The sequence below is a fragment of the Grammomys surdaster genome, unplaced genomic scaffold (genome assembly GCF_004785775.1).
Source record: "Grammomys surdaster isolate TR1022 unplaced genomic scaffold, NIH_TR_1.0 126059, whole genome shotgun sequence".
NCBI classification, from domain to species: domain Eukaryota; kingdom Metazoa; phylum Chordata; class Mammalia; order Rodentia; family Muridae; genus Grammomys; species Grammomys surdaster.
Window position 1 is genome coordinate 949,630 of NW_021620869.1, and position 21,092 is coordinate 970,721.

The window sequence follows — 21,092 nt, forward strand, 5'->3', positions numbered from 1 at the left end:
ATACTATTTTTAAAAAACAGTTTTAGGAAAATGTGAAGATTTAATATAGCTAGATAAATTTCTAGAAATAATAAATGTAATTCTTTTTCTTTTGTAATTTTCTCTGTCCTTCAGTGGAATTTCATTAAAACCCATTCAAATGTCAGAAAATGGTGGGTTTTATCTTGATATTCAAGACTGTGTGCATTCTTCTTCTCTAAAGCTCTTCAAAAGGAAGATGATATTTGATAAATAGATACTGACATATCCCCCTTTGTACATGTATAAATTGATAGAAATTATTGGAATATTCAAGTAAAGAATAAATTCATTCTCACAGAGGAAAGAAAAACCTGTACTTAAGAAGGCTAGCCAGATTGACATCAGGCATAAATGAGAACTATAGCATATTTATAGTTTGATGGCAAACATAGACATTGATAGAACAGAGCAGTTAACATGTTATTTCTTTGTGATTTTTCCATAGATAATTTAGAATTAACTACAGTATATTTAATACAAAGAGTATGAGATGCTTATTATAATCATACCAAAGTACCAAAAAATATTGCAGAAACTTAATTCTTAGAGATAAAAATCCAGGTAAAGACCAGATGGTTGATGCTTAATGATAGTCATATATCTTTTTTATTGCAATAATTATGCAATGTATATTCTGTTGGTATAACCTCTGAAACAAGAAATGTTTCTCCCTAGTGGTGTACCCAGATACATGCTATTTCTCCTGGCCTCCTCCAACCTGGTCACTCTAAACCTGCCTACTTCTAATCCTTCCAGTAATTGGCTGCAGCCAGTTTTATTTAACCAATAGGTTTAAATCAAGGTTTGCACAACAAAAGCTTGTAAACATGAGAAGTCACTTGCAGGTCTAGACCTTTGGGTATAGAATTAAGCATTACAAAACATAGCAATAGACCAAACTTCAACATATAGGCACAAATTACTTTAGAAACAGTATGTAAAAGTAACTTTTATTCATCTTATTCAATTGTTGCCTCGGAGGCAACCATATTCAATTGTTGTCTCAGTCTGCTAACCTAGGCCTGATCCTGGAAAGTTCTAGCCTCTGAACAATCTTACCTGGGCCTAGACTGTTTTCACTCTCTGAGACTTACTTCTAAATAAGCTCATCCCTTCCTAGTTTTTTCTGATCTCTGATTGGCTGGTTCAACTCTGCTGTTCTGGCTCAAACTCCTCTCCATGCTGACTGATTCAATCTGACTTCTTTGTGCTTCTCCCAGATTGCTCTGCTTGACCTCAAAACTACCTCTGCCAGTCTGTTCTTATCTTCTGGCTCCTCCTTCTCTCCCTTGTTCTGTCTTCACCTGTGTCTAGCTTGTTCTCTCTCTGAAGCCTGTCTCTGTATGACTGTCCCAGAAAAACTGCCTCTTTCTCCTTCTTCTTTCTTTCTCTCTGTAATAGCTTCTTTTTCCTCTAGGCATATCCTATACTGTCAAATCTTTCTCTGATTCATGACTTTCTCTGCTACTCGATTAGACATCACTTTCAAACATGGCTGCTTCCTTCTACAAACTAACTTTGCCTATGTTGTTTGTGATTAAAGGTGAGTACTAAGAACATGTCAGCCAGAAGGATTAAATAAAGATGTATGCTAAGAACTAAGCCACAGTACAACTAGAAAAAGGGGTTTTCTTCCAGTAAATAACACAATCTCAGGGTTTGCAATGTGATTGTATATCCTGAAACAACAGTGTCTATCACTCAGTGAAATATTTTTATATAAAAATTTAAAAGTACTAAAAATCAAGATCATAAAATAGGGAAAGGGAGGTAGCTCAGTCATAAAATGTTTGCCAAGCAAGTATGAAGACCTGAGTTCAATTCCAAGTACCTACATAAAAAATTCAGGTATGGTGTCACATGTTGTAATCATAAACCTAGGAAATAGGAACAGGCTCACCAGAACTCACTGGGCAGCTAACCTAGCAGAATCAGTGAGTTCCAAGATACTGAGAGGCGTTGACTCAATAGTAAAAAGATAAAGTATTACAGAAACATCTAGAAAACAACACCCAAGGCTGTCCTTACTCTAGACACTTTTGCATACAAGCACAAATGCACATATAAATACCCATATGCACACAATAAAAATAACAGTAAAATAGACTTTCAGGGGCTTGGAGAAGGCTCACCTGGTAAGAGGCTTTACATCCAAGCCTGAAGACATGAGTTTGATACTCTACAATCCATGCTACAAAAACAAAACAAAGCAAAACAAATAAACAAAATTAAAACAGGTTTTCCAGTACATACCTGTAACCATAGACTGGAGAGACTTTGAAAGGAGATTCCTTTGAACATATGAGAAAATCAGTCAAACTAACAGCCAAACTGGGAAGCTCCAGGTTCAGGGAGACAGACTACAATCTGTATTTAAAACTGGTTCATGGAAAGGGGGCTGCAATGAAAGACTTAATAGACACCTCTAAGAGAAAATAAGACACTATTGGAATATAAATTGCTGATTTTTTAAAACAATTCAAAACACCCGACTGAAGAATTGAGATACACAAGACAGGGATGGAAAATGTACAAAAGTCTGAAGAGACATGCCACCTGAAGAAGTGATTCACCAGAGACTTATTGACACCCCAGATTATGAAAAAACAATGGAAATCCAATACTTAAAGGAATAAGAACACAGAATTTCCCAGAATTGTCAAGGTAAATGAAGCCATGTATCAACAACAACCTGGGCTTGGAATCACGAGGCACATATTATCATAGCATGGGTAGTATATCATTGCATCTTATAGTCAGATAATTACCAAGTGGTGAGTCTACTGGAATTTTCCTTGCATTTTGCTGAGTACTAATTTAATATGAACAGTAGTAAAAGGATCTTAAGCTAGACTGATATTTTGAACCTCGTTCCTCAATAACGGATTCAGACTGCTACCAGTCCCTTCTCTAACAATCAGTCTCCCTCGATGTGGCTTGTTTACTCATCTTTATCTTCTCGGTTGTAACGTGTTCTTCTCTTCTTTTTTTTTTCATTAAATTTTGTGGGCATGAGTATGAAGACATTATTTTCAATAGAAAGGCTCATTTCTCCAGAAAACTCAGGTTTAGTTTTAAAGAAATTGGTACTAACTTTCAAATCATGGTGGATTTGAAAGAAAGAATCAATAGTGCCTGGTTCAGTCTAGATAGAAAATGTGTCAAAATTCCATAGACGTGGTTCCAGGATGACACCTGTTAATGACCTGTGGCAGAACTGTAGGAGAAATTTTTTAGTGCATTTGGTTTATGACATATGTGACATAATTAGTGTAGTGAGTATAAAATGCTGAACATTACAAAAAATGTAACTAAGAATGCTAGGATAAGAAAACCACAGAACTTGCAATCTAGAGCAGCTCCTTCAATACAGCCACAACTTCACATTTGAGGAAAGTGTTAGGACAGGATGCATTGAACACGGTCCACTAAGAACTGAACAGTGCAAGTAAACAACAAAGAAAATTCTTCAAATAGCCAAATACTAAAAAGCTCTGGGCCTCCTCCTACAACCAGTTCCCTTAACTTTCCCAGTAACGTTTATACTTTCATCTCTCTGCATTTGAATTACTGGATGATTCAACTACATCCTTAGAATAAAGAAAATATTCTTCAAATGTTCCAGAACAATCTTTCTTCAAGTCAGCAGCAGCAGATACCAAGCCCATGTCATCATTTTCTGCTTTCCCCTTCTCCACACAGCTCGTCAGCTTTCTTTGTTTCAGTCAGATCATTTGCTCTCTGTAGCCAGCAAGTTCCAACTGGTACTACCCAGTAAGCCCTGCTTCCTGATGAAGATCACACTTCAGTGTACGAGGTAAATAAAAGAGGGAAGCCCCAACGTCATTATTAGACTAAATCATTATACCTTTTATGTGCCCTCATTACACCTTTTCACAGAATTTCTAACAGTCCGTATTAGAGTTGTTTGAAATTTTTATCTCTCTACTATTCTTTTCTTTTCATTAACAATGAAATTATACAAAGTAATTGGTAATGCTTCATTGTTGTCATACAGATTCATGATACATTCTGATTATATTCACTTCCCCTCCATTCTTTAACTAGTTTCTTTTCTCTTAAAAAAAAAATAGTTCCTATTGAACTTTCATATCCTTTTTTTGTTAAAAAAAAATCTCTTTTCTGTGTATGAGATAAAACACGTGATATTTGTCTTTCTGAGTCTGGCTTATTTTACTAAGTGTGATGATATCTCACCCCATCCATTTTCCTTCAGATTATATCTTTTCGTTGCTTCATATAGCTGAGTAAAATTCTGGTATATAAACATCACATTTTCTTTACCATTCATTTTATTGATAGAAATCTAGGCTGATTAAATTGCTCTGCTGTTGTGAATACTGCTATGGTCTGTGTGAATGCACAGGTGCTCACTTAGATCCTTTCAGATATAAACACGGTGTTTTATGCTAGCTTATTTGGTAGTTTGATTTTTTTGCTTTTTAAAATAAAATTCAATACTGTTTAACATAATGTATGTAGTAAAATAAGCAAGGTGAAAATATGTTTCTTCTAATGTGTGCATGTATGTTCTTGTGGAAGGGTGTACAATTGTTGGGCTTGCTGCACACTTGTGTGTGAGCATAGGCAAGAGTTTTTTTTTTGGAATGAATTCTACTTCTTTACCACAGGATTTCTCATTAGCCTAGTACTCACCAAATAATAGTTGGCTAGGAAAACCCGTACATCCTTCTGTTTCCACCACTTAGGGCTAAGATTACAGACTGCCAGAACAGGCAGCCTATCTACTTTAATACTGAGGAATGAACTGATGATCTCATTCAACTAAGGCAAGCACTTTACCGAAAGACTTCTTAAGTCCCCTACACAATGATGTTATTCCATGATCATGTCTCACAAGAGGAATTTTCAAACATTAATTGCTAACACTTGCTTTGTGGTAGGATTTCACTGATTTCCTGGCCAGTTTTGTTCAAGTATTGAGCATGGGAAAGTGGCAAAGCCTTTTCACACAAGAGTAAATGTTTACAGTGTGTGCAGAAAATGTCTACCATAGCTTTCTCCCTCTGGATGCCATTGCCTGAAGATTTCCTACAAAGACTACTACTGAGATTACCTAAATCTCCTTTCTTGATCATGAACCTCTAATTTTATCTGTATGTAATAACCCTGTCTTGCTATTCAACACTATATAATAAACACACTGAGCTTCCAAATAAATAAATAAATAAAATAGAAAAAAATACTTGATTTGTGGCAGAAAATGTGATATTTTGGAGGGAAAGATTAATGATCTGGTGAGTAGAATATATTAAATCCAGTTAATCTATGATGCAGTTTAATGCTGACACTTTATATTGAGCTTTTTGGGACTAGATATCCTGTCTATTGAAAAGAGTAGGCTAATGAAGTCACCAAATATTATTGCATCTGAACCTATTGTCTCCTGTTTAATAGTTTAGTTTTAAAATGTTGGGTGTATTATTTAGTGTCTATATGTTTATAATCACTATGCCTTCTTGATGAGATATTCCCTTCATTAATATGTAATGACTTTCTTCTTACACTTCCAATTCTAACCTAAAGTCTATCTGTTATCCAACCAGCTTAGGCTTTTTGTTTATTTATTTGTTATTCTATTGGGCTGGAAAATAATTTCCTGTCATTTTATTTTCAGTCAATTTGGCCTTACCAGTGAGACGAGTTTTTGGGAAAAGAAAACCAGCTGGAGTTTGTAGTTTAATTCACTCAACACCTCAATTCTAGAGCTCTAAACCTTACTGATTTTTTGAGAATCTTATCCAATGTATTTGACCATGTTTGTCCACTCTTCCATGCCCTCTCATAGCTACTCTCCCTTCCTTACTCACTCATCTTATGTTCTCATTTCAAAATAAAAGCAACAATAAAAACAATTCCCTAGAGCTGAAGAGATGGCTCAGCAGTTAAGAGCATTGGGTGCTGTTCCAGAGGTCCTGAGTTCAATTCCCAGCAACCACATGGTGGCTCACAACCATCTGTAATGGGATCTGATACTCTCTTCTGGTGTGTGTGAAGAGAGACTCACATATATGAAATGAATAAATCTAAAAACAAAAAATTCCCACTTGTGCTTCCTCTCATAGATTGACCATGCTCTTGTAGATAACTGCATACCCAGGGGTACTCTTTCTCAAACATAAATAAATAAATATATATAACAAAATAAAGATATGATTGCTTTGTTGTGATTTTTCTATGTCAGTTTTATAGCTGATATAAATGAATTTACATATATAAAACTCATATATAGATATAGTTCCTCTACTCTCTCCAACATATTCTCTGCTCACAATAGCAATATATTGAAAGTATGCCTACTTTATAAATCAAGATTAAGAATCATCAGGAATTTATAGCAAATTATACCAGTTAAAGAGAAAAAGGTTAGATAGGGCACAATTTCCTTCCTTCTCAAATTTTATTATTTTATTTAATTCTTCAAAACAAAAATTTGTTCTCAAGGAGTAAATTTTGATTGCTCTGAGCCTTATGGGAATGTTTTCATATAACCTCTGAAGAAACATTGAAGATCAAGGATCAATATTGAGATTACAGAGCTAAGCCCAGAAATAATCCCTAGCTTTGTGATATAAAGCTGGTGATAAAAGCCACAGAAAGTTTATTCTTCATTGATTTTTTTTAAAATTTATAAAACAGTTTTGAGGCTGGAGAGATAGCTGTGTAGTTAATGACACTGTGACCTTAAAGTGACAAGCCACCTGTTTCAATATGGAAAGTCTAATCTTTGTAAAGGAATATATTCCTAAGTATTCTTCTCAGAAGTATGTGAGCCAAGGTGTAATAATAACAAATTGGACACCCAACAAAAAGTCCCAAAACAACTTAGGAGAGACTTCAGCCAATTATATGTCATAATCTATGCCATAGGCAATTTCTAGACTCTTCTTTAATCTTGGTTTCCCTCTGAAAACAGAATCCTTTAACTATCCTAGGGCCATTTTAAAACTGGAAAGACTGGAAGAAGACGTGCTTAAAATGTAAATTAATCCATTAAATCACAAAAGAATATAAACATCAGTCAACAAGTATAAGTATCGGAGAAAATAAAGTGAAGAAAGCAGTAATCTTCCCGCTTTGGACCACTACCTCTGTTTAACTTGGCTAGCTTAAGCCATCTTCTCATCCTTAGAGGATGGAAGCGTTGGAACTAAAGGACTGAGAAATTACATTGGAGTGTGTAAAAAGGAGAGCAAACCAATGGGAGAGATCGATACTAGTATGACAAACAGTGTTTACTACACTGTACTGAGGTAAAAGTAGTATTGTAAAACTATAAAATAAAATATACCCACATATTATTGACAGTTGCTCCTTTCTGTAAAAGAAAATTCCTCCCCAAAAGTAGATTTCCATGTAACTCAAAATAAATCAGATCATTATACTACCATCTATAGTAGTCTACCTCTCAAATTAGTGTGTCTAGTTTCCTAATGACACCATAAGTATACTTGTGAATAATCACTAAAAAATCAACAAACATGCAAATTACATGACATTTCACAAAAGTAAATACAGCTATTTTGTTTTGCTGTAGGTTTTGTGTATGTAAGTGGCCCCTCCTAAGCCGTGTTAGAAGTCTTAGACCTATGAAACAAACTCTACATATCCCTCAGTAGAAATAAATAAATAAGTAAATAAATAAATAAAGTAATATAAAATTCAGCACAATGGACCCAAGACTCACAGATGAGACGCTATAAGGATTTCATTGGTCATCTGATTTACCTTGTCTATAATCACTAATATCATATAGCTTTAATTATTTTTATTTGTTGTATATGTATCATTTTATTAGAAGATAAAATAAATGATGTGCAAAGCTTACATTTAATGTATACTTGAACTATAAAAAAGAAAACTAACCATTTTTATCCAGGAATTTCTATCGGGAAGAAAGCAGTATTTACCTGTCTCTTGATGTTCTAATTCTCCTATTCTTCTTGCAGTGCACTTAACTTCCTAATTATCTACTAAATTTTTTTGCAACTACAAAGTGAATTAAGCTTTCAAAAGACCAGTGGCTTTGAGTGAGAAATTAACTATACTTTTGAATGAATTTCTTCATTGCTCTTTATAATTCTTAATTTTTAAATCATATATCAAAATTATTTTTGCCAAGTATAAATATTTGTACTTTTCTGGCTCTTTAACAGCCAACAAGAAAACTTTAGAAAGTGCTGTATTGCCTTTAGTAGCATGTCTTGGCTTTCAGGATCCCAGTTCTAAAGCAATTTTCCCAGGAAAGCTGAGCAATCTTTTTCTCTTATAAGAAAAGTGAAATCTAATAGTTATAGATAGAAAAGAAGTAAACTAGTTTTATTTTCAGTCTGACACTCATAAAAAAAGTATCATCTGTGTTTCTTTTTTGCTGGCTGAGGCCATAGTCCCCATCAAAAAGCAAAAGCCCAGGCAAGAGAGGAGTCAGGGCACATCTTAGAAAGAGAAAGTATTTTTTTACATGACTGAAAAATGCTCAGGTTTCCAGATCAAGTCTACTTTAATTGGTCTTTTGCAAATTTACAAAGCTAGAGGAACACTCTAATATGGATTCACTATTCTCATACCAGGAGCTATTTTTGAAAGTATGTAGTGTTTTCCTGAGTTCTGTGAAACACAAAAGGCATAAACTTTTCTAACTACATAAAGTTTTTCTTTTGTTTCAGAAGGTTTGGGTGGGTGTGGGCATGTTGTATATATTTGTGTTTGTGTCAGGGTTGCAGGGGATGGTACACTTCCATGTGCAGATAGAAACAAAAGGTTGACATTCAAATCTTCGGAATTCGCCATCCTATTTGTGACACGGTCCTTCACTGAACCCAAACCCCACCAGTTATCTAGACTAGGATCTGTCGATTTCTATCTCCAAAGCTGTGGGATTACAAATGTGCAGCTCCACTCGTTACTTTATGTGTGGAAGCCAGGGATCCAGACATGAGTGTTCCTGCTGGTGAGGAAAACAATTTCCCACTAAGCCATCTTCCTGCCCATGGTTTTCTCTTTGGCATTTCTGTCAATACTAAGTTCTTCCCTAACATATTTAAGAAACTCCGGGGGGTGGGGAGGGAAGGGAGGGACGGAGGGAGGGAGGGAGAAACGGAGAGACAGAGACAGAGAGACAGAGGAAGTGGTGATAATTGAGAGATGATAGTGATAACAGACAGATGATTGATAGATAGATGATAGATAGATGATAGATAGATAGATAGATAGATAGATAGATAGATAGATAGATAGATGATAGAGAGATAAACAGAGTCATGAGAATATGTTTCCAACTGTTAATTTTATCAGTACTAAAAGAAACCTGATCATTTTTAATAGCTTGTCCACAAAAATAAAGAGTTTTTATCACAATTGTTGTAGCAAATTTTAATTTTGTAACTTGACTATCTTAATTGTTTAAAAATCTTTTAGATTTTTTGCTTTCATGATATTTTCTTTTTCTAGTATGTCTAGAGTTAAGTAAGAAACTTCTTCCTAAAAAATAGCTCCAAATACTTTGTTGTTAAATCATGCTTTGTCCTTCAACTGAATTATATCCTTTCTGTGAAATTGCTGTACTCCAACAAAATATTTTAAATACAATACAGTTTTAATAATTCTGATTGCAAGAATTGTGTAAAAAGGAAAGTACACAGATTTTTTGAGGCAGTGGCCTAAATTTGCATATCATTACAATATTTTCTAAGGATGTCAAAATTTTCATTACTCTAGAACAGCAAGAGAAAATAAAGCTCCTATATACAGCAAACAATTTGTTAAATAGTAGTAGGGTATATTTTGGAGGATGAATTATAATATAAAATAGGAAATGAATTATTAGAATATGCATATCACATAAAGAAAATATGAACATATATAAACATTAACTCTGTAGACAACAAAGAAGCATCAAGAGAAAGAAAATATCGATATTTGACTTAAGAGTTTATATGAAAGCAGAAAAAGTGGGGAAGGTAGGAAAAGCTATATGTAAATGAAAAGTACATATCTAACGCATGCATGATTCACAGCACGTAGCATTGTATTAGTCTTCTCTTACCCTGAGAAAAGCTCGGTGAAACTGAAGAAGATAAGGTGAAGAAGGAAATAGAAAACAAAATGAGTGTTTGCAAGAACAGAAGAATCAGATGTTCCAGAGATGGGAGAACTTAATAAAGGAATTTGAAAAGGGATGTGTTATCTTTAGAAAACCAAACATATGAAAGTACTAGGGGAAGAATATATTTAGAGGAGAGAACACTACAGATAGATAGTCTAGAGCACAGTTACTGATGAAAAATAAATAATAAGTTATTAAGTAAAAACAATTAAAGTACCAAAATTATAATACCAAACATAACCATTCTTTCCACTCTACCACTAGTCTTTAGTGACCTCAGCATCTGAAGAATGATACTTATAATACATGAGGCTTTCAGTATTTGGCACTGAATGGCCTGCTTATTGTGCTAATGTCATAAAATACCTAACAAAACCAATTCAAGGAAGGAAGAGCTTATTTTGACTACTGCTTTAAGAAGACCCAAGAAAACACAAACAATATGGGTAAAGGTATTCTGAGCAAATGGACCTAAGAAGCAAGCTGTTGCAGCTATTTTAATAACTGGCAAAATAGACTACAAACCAATACTAAGCAACAAAGATAGGAAAGGACATTACATACGCCTCAAAGGAAGATCTACCAAGAGGGTAGTAACATTCTAAACATTGATGCACCAAATAAAAGGGTAACCAAGTTCATACAAGAAACACTACTACAACTTAAATTATGTATTGATCCTCACACAATGATACTATGTGACTTCAATACCTTACTCCAACCAGCAGACAAGTCATCCAAACAAAAGCCAAATAGAGAAATTCTGGAGTTATACAACATCATATCTATAGATAACATTATATAGAAAACATTCCATCCAAACACACACACAAAAATATATTTTTATCCAAGAAGACATTGAAGCTTTCTCCAAAAGTGAAAACACATACTCAAACACAGAGCAAGCCTCAACAGATACAAAAAAATTAAAATAAAATCTCCATGCTATCTGGTCACTGCAGATTAAAGCTGATTATTAACAACAAAAACAATAGAAAATATTCAAACTCATGGAAACGGAACAACTCACCACTAAACAAAAAGTGGGCCAAGGCAGAAATGAAGAAGAAAAGTAAAATTTTTTAGAACTGACTAAAACTGGAATCACAACATATCTAAGTGTAAGAAATGAAATAAAGCATTAGCATCCAAAACATATAACATCTAAAATAAATTGACATCAAGAAAACAAATAATCCAATTTTAGCATGTGTTATAAATCTAAACACAGTTCTCAAAAAATGAAACATTAATGTCTGAGAAACACTTAATGGTAATGGTTCATCATCCATAGTCACCAGAAAAATGCAAATCAAAATACTTTGACATGTCATCTTGCACTAGTCAGAATGGCCAAGACCAATCAGACAAATGACAGCTCATGGTGGTGTGGGTGTGGAAGAATGGAAACACTCATTCATGGCTGGAGAGTGTGTAAACTTGTAGAGCTACTATTGGAAGCCATTGATTGGGACCCACAGGAAGCTGGAATTAGATCTACATAAAGATCCAACTACATCACCCTTGAACATTTCTACATCCACCTAGAGAGACACTTGTTCATCCATGTTAACAACTGCTCTATCCATGATGGCCAGGATTTGGAGAAAACATCGGTTTCCATCAACACACAAATGGATAATGAAAATGTAGTACATTTGGACAATGAAATATTCAGCTATCACCAAAAAACCTGAGATTGATAAGTAAACAGAAGGAGCTATGAAAAAAAACATTCTAAGTGAGGTAACTAAGATCCAAAACCATAAATATGCCCACCAGTAGTTGGCCATTCTTTGAGGACTTTCCTAAGTATGCATCTCATAGTCCTTTATGAGCTTCCTTGCTCACATCTGGCCTCATCACACATTGTTTTCTTGACTCAGAGGCTTTTGAGAACTTTTATCTATACCTCTATTATCCCCTCACTCTTCGGTTTTGCTTGCTAGCAATATCAGCACAATGTGGACAACATTGCAAATATCTGCTGTCCACTGCAGATATGCTTGCTCCACCTTCTGTTGTAGCTATAGTAGTCCCTATGCATCTTGGCAGATGAACCTGGGAAGACACCCATAGGCAGTTTTCAAACAGGAAAATCTTCAACTGCACATTTAGTCAAGTCTCCTTCCTTTTGCAAGAATTTGCATTTTAGGTATGTGGGGTGTTATACACTGGATACCTTTTCTAGTGTTCCAGTGCAAACTCTGAGGTTTGCTCAGTGCTGATCTTGCACTCTCCTGTCTGAACTTTTAAGCCAATGTTTCTCTCTTCATCAAACTTCATTTTTTATATCTCTCTTTCCCATGTATTGCTTTCCCTTATTATAAACCTGAGTCAGAAAAGTGGACTATGCTTGATATTTCTTCCACTAAAGAGATTAGCCAGTAACTTGTGTGTTCAGTAGCATTTAAGTGGCAGGAACATCAGCAAAATATACTGCAAATCTTAGAATGGAATGTGAATGGCTCCTTAGTCCAATACACAATAACTTCTTTGTTTTCCTCTGAAGCATCATAAGCCACAGCCTACACTGATCTTCTGTCAGCATTCTTGTCTTCTCAGCCCCTATCAGATTGTCTTATTTGATTTAACTCAGCTTATAGCTCACAGCTCCAAACTCTTCTTTGATCACCCAAACATACATCCTTCAAACTCCCAAACCTTCCTCTTTCAAATCATATCCAAAGCCCTCAGGACCAAATGGTCCAGGTTATCTTGGGAACAGGGTGGCTTATCTACTCCTCAGAACCAGTTTTCTGTGTTAGTTAATTTTCTTGAAACTGTGATCACATCCCATAATGTGACACAATAACATAAGAAATGGTTTCTTTTCATTCATAGTTTGAGAGGATGCAAACCATCATGGCTAGGAAGGCACAGCACGAGGTAGCTTGTGACATTAAATTTACAGCCAGGAAGTAAAGTGCAATGTATATTTGTGCTATATTCCCTTTCTCCTTTGCCCTTCAGCAAGGAACCTCATCCTAGAAATGACATTATTAGTGGGTGAGTGTAAGATCATAGGAAGCTTCTCAAAGACCAAATCCTTGAAGGAAATTGATTCCAAAGCCATCAATTACAATGGTTCCACATTGGGTGGGATTTCATGAGCACCTTCCCCCACCATGCTATAATTTTAGTTGGCTTAATCTTGTTCAGATCTTGTCCATGTAATTATAGTACTGTCATGGGTCATGTCTAAAGAATACTGTTTGGTCATGTTGAGAAAATACTGTTTTCCTACAGGTATCTACAATCTCTGGCTCTAACAAACTTTCTTCATCTTCTTTCAAGATGATTCCTGAGAATAAATTTAGAGCTATATGTTCTACAGTTTATCATTTTCTGCATACTAGATACTTGTGGGTCTCTATACAAAAGGTAACCTTATGTGATGAGGATGAAAGACATAATGTACTAGATAGTTTTATGTCAAGTTGACAAGCTAGAGTCATCAGAAAAGAGAGAGCTTCAAACTGAGAAAATGCCTCCACAAGATCCACTCTAGGCAGGCCTTTGGAACATTTGGTTAATTAGTAATTGTTGTGGATGAACCCATTTCATTGAGTGTGATATCAACCCTGGGCTGGTGGTCTTGAGTTTTAGGATCATGCCAGAAAGCAGCACTTCTTTATGATTCTGCATTTTCTCTTGTCTCCAGATCCCTGGCCTGCTTGATTTCCTGTTCTGACTGCCTTTGATGTTAAACTGTAATATGGAAGCACAAGACAAATAAACCCTTTCTTCCCCAAGTATCTTTGGTCATGATGTTTCATCATAAAAATAGTAATCTGTAACTTTAATTTTTTCATATCTTATTTTTAATTATGATTCTTAAATGCTTTAACCTCCCTCGTAGCCCACCACCCACCAGAGGTAGTGGAAAAAGAAAGGATACAGGGGAAGGAAACCTGTTTAGAAAGGTTATTTGGAACAACTCCTGTCCGTGTTGTCTGGAAATCTGTAGTTCCGTTCACAGGGCAGCAGCAGCAGCAGCTCAATCCACTCACAAACACTTAACTGATACACCAGCAGTCCAGTCCCGTAGAGTCAGGACAGAAAACATGAATCAACAGTGGTGGCACTACCTAGCAGAGGCAGCCAGGCCTCAGCCTCAGCTCAGGTCAGCAGGAGGGACCCAGAGGGACACCAGGAATTCTCGGTTGTGCCTCTATAAGGGAAGTGAGGATCATCGAAGACACAAAGACGTGAGACCCACAAGTGTTGCACAGCTAGCTGTACCAGCAGGCCAAGCTCTGTCTCCATCACCCCATGGATTCGTATTTATACCCTCCAAACATCATGTGTCCTCCGAGTGCCTTGTCTCATTACAGTTCCTATCTCAGCATATGCATCCAATCATCCTGAGTCATTGGAAGTGGCAACAAACTCAAGTACACCCGCCAGAAGGTTTTTGATACATTTCTCTTTATGGCTATGGTGTCCTAACAAATGTAGGCCAATTACCCAATGTAAGGCAGGCCAATACACAAGTGTCATTAGCAAAGAATCTTTCACCACATTCTCCCTCACATGATTGTTTTAGCAGATCATCCCCTCTCCTGTGTCTGCTTCAGCTAAACGTCCCTTCATGAGTCTGTTTTAGCCTTTCACACCTGTGTCTGCTTTAATGAAACATTTCTTCACCTGTTTGTCCCAGCAACCCACCATCCAACCAACCTTCCAAAGAACCCTTAAGTTTCCACTTCATACTCCCCTAGGGCCTATAAACTACTAAGGCTTTTGGCCCAGTTTACAGTACCAGGTATCAGTTCTGACTTGAGGAGGTGGCCTTGAATCCAGTAAGTGCTAGGGAACTTCCATAATATTCATGTCACAATTATACTAATGGAAATATCTTACCAGGGAAGTCCTTATTCCAGTTTACAGAGATCAACAACTGGACAAAGCTACTGATTACCCCCAGTAGCCTACATAGAAATTTCCAACACTATGACATCTTTCCAGCATGGATGAAGCTTCCTACCAGTCTTCATGTCCTATGACTCAAGCATGTGGGATTGTCAGTAATAGTGTATTACAAGCAAGTTCTGGAGGATAACCAAGAGCAACAGCAATAGCCTGTCATGTTTGGGAATGAAAATGTCCATAGAATCCCACCAACCAACAACTCAAACAAGGTAATCCAGTCTTGCACTGGCCTTTGTATTTGATAGCCTATGGGATTTCCTATTCTTCCTCCTGTCCATCCCAAGGTAACTCCATTTAAACAACTTTTAGATAAATATGCATATATGTTAGAATGCTACAGCAGTCTTTCCACGAACTTTCTTACAAATGTATTCAGTAGTAGTTATTTCTATCTATATTCTTCCCTCTCTTCTATATTAACATCAAGGTTTACAAAGGCAGTGATAGACACTAGTCCAAATTTCTACAATTTGTATTTCATGTGTTATCTGACTTTAATAGATACTCTACCTTGATGATTGACACAGGACTTTCCTTCCTCTATACATAGAATTTATAGCATTATTAAAATGTTTGAACACATATAGTACCTGATGTGAAACTTATCTGATACATAAACTCACCATGTTTTCCAAATAAAATGCAACTCTTAATTTGAACCAAACAATGTGGAAGCTAAGGTCTAAAGTGTTTAATACATCAACTGTGTATATCTATTAAATGATGAATCACCGCTGAACCCACGTTCTACTGAAGAGGGATGTCAAGCTCAAGCTTGAGGAGAATCAGAATCAGAGGGAGAACAGTTTCAGAAAAATCTGAGCCTGTAAACTATGAAATTCTAACTGTCCAGAGGGATGTTACAGACCACATCAATCATATCCTGCACTTGACCTTGGGCTGGATCTGAAACTTTGTTCTCATGTAGATTTTGGCATTCTAGCCTCAAGGTTTTTTTAAAAAAAAAAGTTTACAAATGGTCAATGTAATTCCACATTGAACTTTATGATGAACAGTGAATTGGAGCAGCCCAGATAACACTGTGATGTTGGAGGGTAGTGGGTAGAATGCACCTAGAGAGAGGACACATCAGATCGCTCAATTTCATGCCTTTCTGAGATAGTTTTACATTATACATTTATCTGTATTCAACTTGGTGAACTGGCATTAGCTGTTCATTATACATTACAATTAGTAAAATGAGCTTAAATAAATTTTAGTATTAGAACAAGTTATACACATATAAACATGTTAATCAATTTTATTTTATTTTCTATCATGACATTAAAGAGCAATAAAAGAATATCTGCCCTTAAAATATAGACATGCTATCTTTATTTATTGTTATGGCTGAGAGATTATTGGAAGTTTTGCATAACTGAAAGGAAGCCCATTTGTGCATGGCGTGCTTTCACTCAATGGGAAATGTAAAAAGAATTTGGAATTTTAAGCTATATAAATAGACACAAAACTTTTCTATATATAGCTCTGAGTACCAAACTGTTAATGAAAAGGCCTAGAGATCATCCAAAATAAAGGAGACATGAGGAGACGAGTGGCATTAATGTTAGACAAGTGGTAATAAGTTTCACTAAAATTGCATTATGTACTGTCTTACTAAAAACATATGCCTGGTGTGGAGTACTGAAATTTCTTCCCAAATGCTACTAATATTGATTCCTTTTTTCTCATTTGACCCACTAGCTAAATCTCATATCTAAATATCTAGGAGTATGGAGAATTCTAATGGGAATATAAGCCACTTTGTGATTTATGATGGTTTTGCTGACATTATGATGGAATAATATCAAGTTTCTTAATAGTCACCAGCAAATATTTCATTTCTGTGCCACATTAAAACTCAGAGGGTGTAAGTGGTTTGTGCTCTCACTTTTGCTGTTTTGGTTGGTTTGTTTTGGGACAAGATCCCACTATATAATCTTGACTGGCCTCAAACTTGCTATGTTGAGCAAGGTGGCGTCAAACTCATAGAGATTTGTTTGCCTCTGCCTCTGCTTCTGCCTCTGCCTCTGCCTCTGTTCTGCCTCTGCCTCTTCCTCTCAAGCACATCAGTTATTATATTAAAGACATGTGTCATCATACCCCACTAGTGTCTTGACATTGAGACAATTACAATGACATTAGAAATGAGTGGACATAAACGACAAAGGTAAGCCAACCCTTAAAATGATCTCAGAGGTGAAAGCGTGTGTACACAATGAGTCTTGTTGAGTCTATCCATAGATTCTGAATTTTCTTCTGCCTTAGGTTTGAACTTTCAAAATACTTTTTAGTTAAGTTCAAGTGTGTGTTCAAAGCATAGAATTTATCTGTGATCTGTGTATGGTGTTAATTTTATGTGTCAAGTGTTCTGGCCAACTATGCAGAGAATCTGCTTGGAAATGTTTGGATGTCAAAAAAAGTTTTCATTCTAAACACATATATAATAAAAGTAGAATATCTGATTCCTTATGTTCCCTGAATGCTATAAAATTATAAGCAGAATTTTATAAAGAAAATTTTTAAAAAACACAGTAATATGGCGTCTTTAACTCATTCAGTAATGATATAATGCTGGTGGAACTTGGTGAAGACTCTCATTCAGATTTTATTACTTTAATAAAACAACTTTAGTAAATTTTCAGTAGTACTTTATTTTGAATTGCAGAAAGTAAACTGCCCTTGTCAAAATAAATAAAGCAAGTACATCTTAGCATCCATATTCTTGATTTTATAATGCTGCTTTTTTAATGTTCATTGCACAATTAAGTTATCTCCAAGAGATCCTCAGGTCATTAGTGTGAATTAGTACAGTATTAAGTATGGAATGAGAAATATTTTCAAGAACTTTAAAAGAAATGCACTCATAGGAACGGATTAATGGAAGTAATTTATTTCCTTCTACGTTTACAGCTCCCTCAATGAAGCAGATGGACCACAAATATACATTTTCTAAGTGGTCATTTTTAGTTGCAAAACTGTTAACACAGCAATATTCTGGGTCCATTTCTCCAACATAAACTCACAAATGAAGCCAGCATTCTGTACTGGAAAGAATCCTGAATCAAGTAACACCAGATACAAACCATGCCCTTCTCTGAGCGACTCTGGTTGATTCCTGTGCCTCAAGAATGCTTCCATTGTTCTAAGCGGTGCCTTGTGTACTATATATACCACCAAGTCATGAACATTTTGTAGTAGTTAGTTACTGTTAAGTTCATATTTCATTTTCATGTATCAACAGGATAATCTAACCTCTATTGCACAGGTGAAACATTCTGTAGCTCTTCCAACTAGAAGAAGTTGCTGCTACAGAGCATTCTGCTAAAGTGTCAGCATCACCTTCATCTTGCAAGCCTTCTTGGCTAACATTAGGTAAGAAAATAATAACATCATTATTCCAGAGGTTTTATATGGCAGAGCTGCAGCCGCCAAGGTCCCCAAGAGCTTTCTATTGTGTTCTACCTAATGCAGTCTTCTTCCAAAACCAAGTCAATCTTTTGCCCAATATTTGAAGATAATATTTTAAAAGATGTATCTTATTTCAAATTCTGTGTATACTTGGTGTCTATAAATATCTGCACACGAATGCAGGTACCTGTAGAGGCCAGAAATGGGAGCTGGATTCCCATGGACCTGAAATTACAGGCAGCTGTGAGATGCCCAACATGGATACTGGGAACTAAACTTCAGTCTTCTGCAAGAATAATACATGCACTTAACTGTTGAGCCATCTCTTCAGACCAATATTAAAAGTATAAAAATGTTGCATTAAAAAACTATCTGCGGCTGCACGCGGAGGAGCTCAAAGGGCTGCTCTGTTGCGACAGAGGCCGAGCGGCGAGGCCCCACTCCTGAAAGAAAGGTAACTACCTTCCGTGGCTCATCACCATGCCTTCCGACCTGGCCAAGAAGAAGGCAGCCAGAAAGAAGGAAGCTGCCAAAGCTCGACAGCGGCCCAGAAAAGGACATGAAGAAAATTGAGATGCTGTCACAGAACCTCAGGTGGCGGAGGAGAAGAACGAGGAGGCCAATGGCAGAGAGAACACAGGTGATGGAGAGGTGGATTTGCTAACCAAGGAGCTGGAGGACTTTGAGATGAGGAAAGCTGCTGCTCGAGCTGTCACCAGCGTCCTGGCCTCTCACCCCAACAGTGCTGACGTCCACATCATCAACCTCTCCCTCACCTTCCATGGTCAAGAGCTGCTCAGCGACACCAAACTGGAATTAAACTCCGGCCGGCGATATGGCCTCATTGGCTTAAATAGAGGTGGACACAGAGTGGGCCATGCTGGAGAGAGAGGCTGAGCGGTTAGCTCATGAGGATGCAGAGTGTGAGAAACTCATGGAACTCTATGAACGGCTGGAAGAGCTGGATGCTGACAAAGCAGAGATGCGGGCCTCAAGGATCTTACATGGGTTGGGTTTCACACCTGCCATGCAGCGCAAGAAGCTGAAAGACTTCAGTGGTGGCTGGAGGATGAGAGTTGCTCTTGCTAGAGCCCTCTTTATTCGGCCCTTCATGCTGCTTCTGGACGAGCCTACCAATCACCTGGACCTGGATGCTTGTGTGTGGCTGGAAGAGGAACTTAAGACTTTCAAGTGCATCCTGGTCCTTGTGTCCCATTCCCAGGACTTCCTGAACGGGGTCTGTACCAACATCATCCACATGCACAACAAGAAACTGAAGTATTACACGGGTAATTATGATCAGTATGTGAAGACACAGCTGGAGCTGGAAGAGAACCAGATGAAGAGGTTTCACTGGGAGCAGGACCAGATAGCACACATGAAGAACTACATTGCCAGGTTTGGCCATGGCAGTGCCAAGCTGGCCCGGCAGGCTCAAAGCAAAGAGAAAACACTACAGAAAATGATGGCTTCCGGACTGACAGAAAGGGTTGTGAGTGACAAGACGCTGTCATTTTATTTCCCACCGTGTGGTAAGATCCCACCGCCTGTCATCATGGTGCAGAACGTGAGCTTCAAGTATACAAAAGATGGGCCTTGCATCTACAATAATCTAGAATTTGGCATTGACCTTGACACACGAGTGGCTCTGGTAGGACCCAATGGAGCAGGGAAGTCCACTGTTGAAGCTGCTAACTGGAGAGCTTCTGCCTACAGATGGAATGATCCGGAAGCATTCTCATGTCAAGATAGGACGTTACCATCAGCACTTACAGGAGCAGCTGGACCTGGATCTTTCACCGCTGGAGTACATGATGAAGTGCTACACAGAGATCAAGGAGAAGGAGGAGATCACTGGGAGATATGGCCTCACTGGGAAACAGCAGGTGAGCCCAATCCGGAACCTGTCTGATGGGCAGAAGTGCCGAGTGTGTCTGGCATGGCTAGCCTGGCAGAACCCTCACATGCTCTTTCTGGACGAGCCTACCAATCACCTGGACATCGAGACCATTGATGCTCTGGCAGACGCCATCAATGCGTTTGAAGGTGGCATGATGCTAGTCAGCCACGACTTCGGACTCATCCAGCAGATTGCACAGGAGATTTGGGTCTGTGAGAAACAGACAATCTCCAAGTGGCCTGGAGACATCCTAGCCTACAAGGAGCACCTCAAGTCCAAGCTGGTAGATGAGGAGCCCCAGCTCACCAAGAGGACCCACAACTTGTGAGCCCTCAGCTAGGCTTGGGTCAGGAATCCCACCTGGATACTGCCAGCTGACATCTGACTAGCCACTCAGGACAGGACCCTGGGGCTGCACTCCCACACTGCTGCAATACTGCCCCCAGCCTCTCCCCTCAGCCTGCCTTTGCTGCATCATATCTCCAGCTGGACAGCACCTGTCGGTTTCCCAGCCTCCTTCCATTTGGGTCTGTCTGTCTGGACTCGGCTGGCTGTTCCCTCCAGATCCTTGCTGGTTACCTTGCCCTGAAAGATGCAGCCAGGGGTACCTGGGTTAACCCAAGGGCCCAAGCCCTGGTCTGGCCCTGGAAGGATTCAAGAGCCTCATTTTATGGGTTT

General features: G+C 37.5%; 1 pseudogene; it reads left to right on the forward strand.

Moving 5' to 3' along the window:
- The first annotated feature begins 18,994 nt into the window (after positions 1-18,994).
- Positions 18,995-20,742, forward strand: LOC114610804 (annotated as a pseudogene).
- The last annotated feature ends 350 nt before the right edge of the window (positions 20,743-21,092 follow it).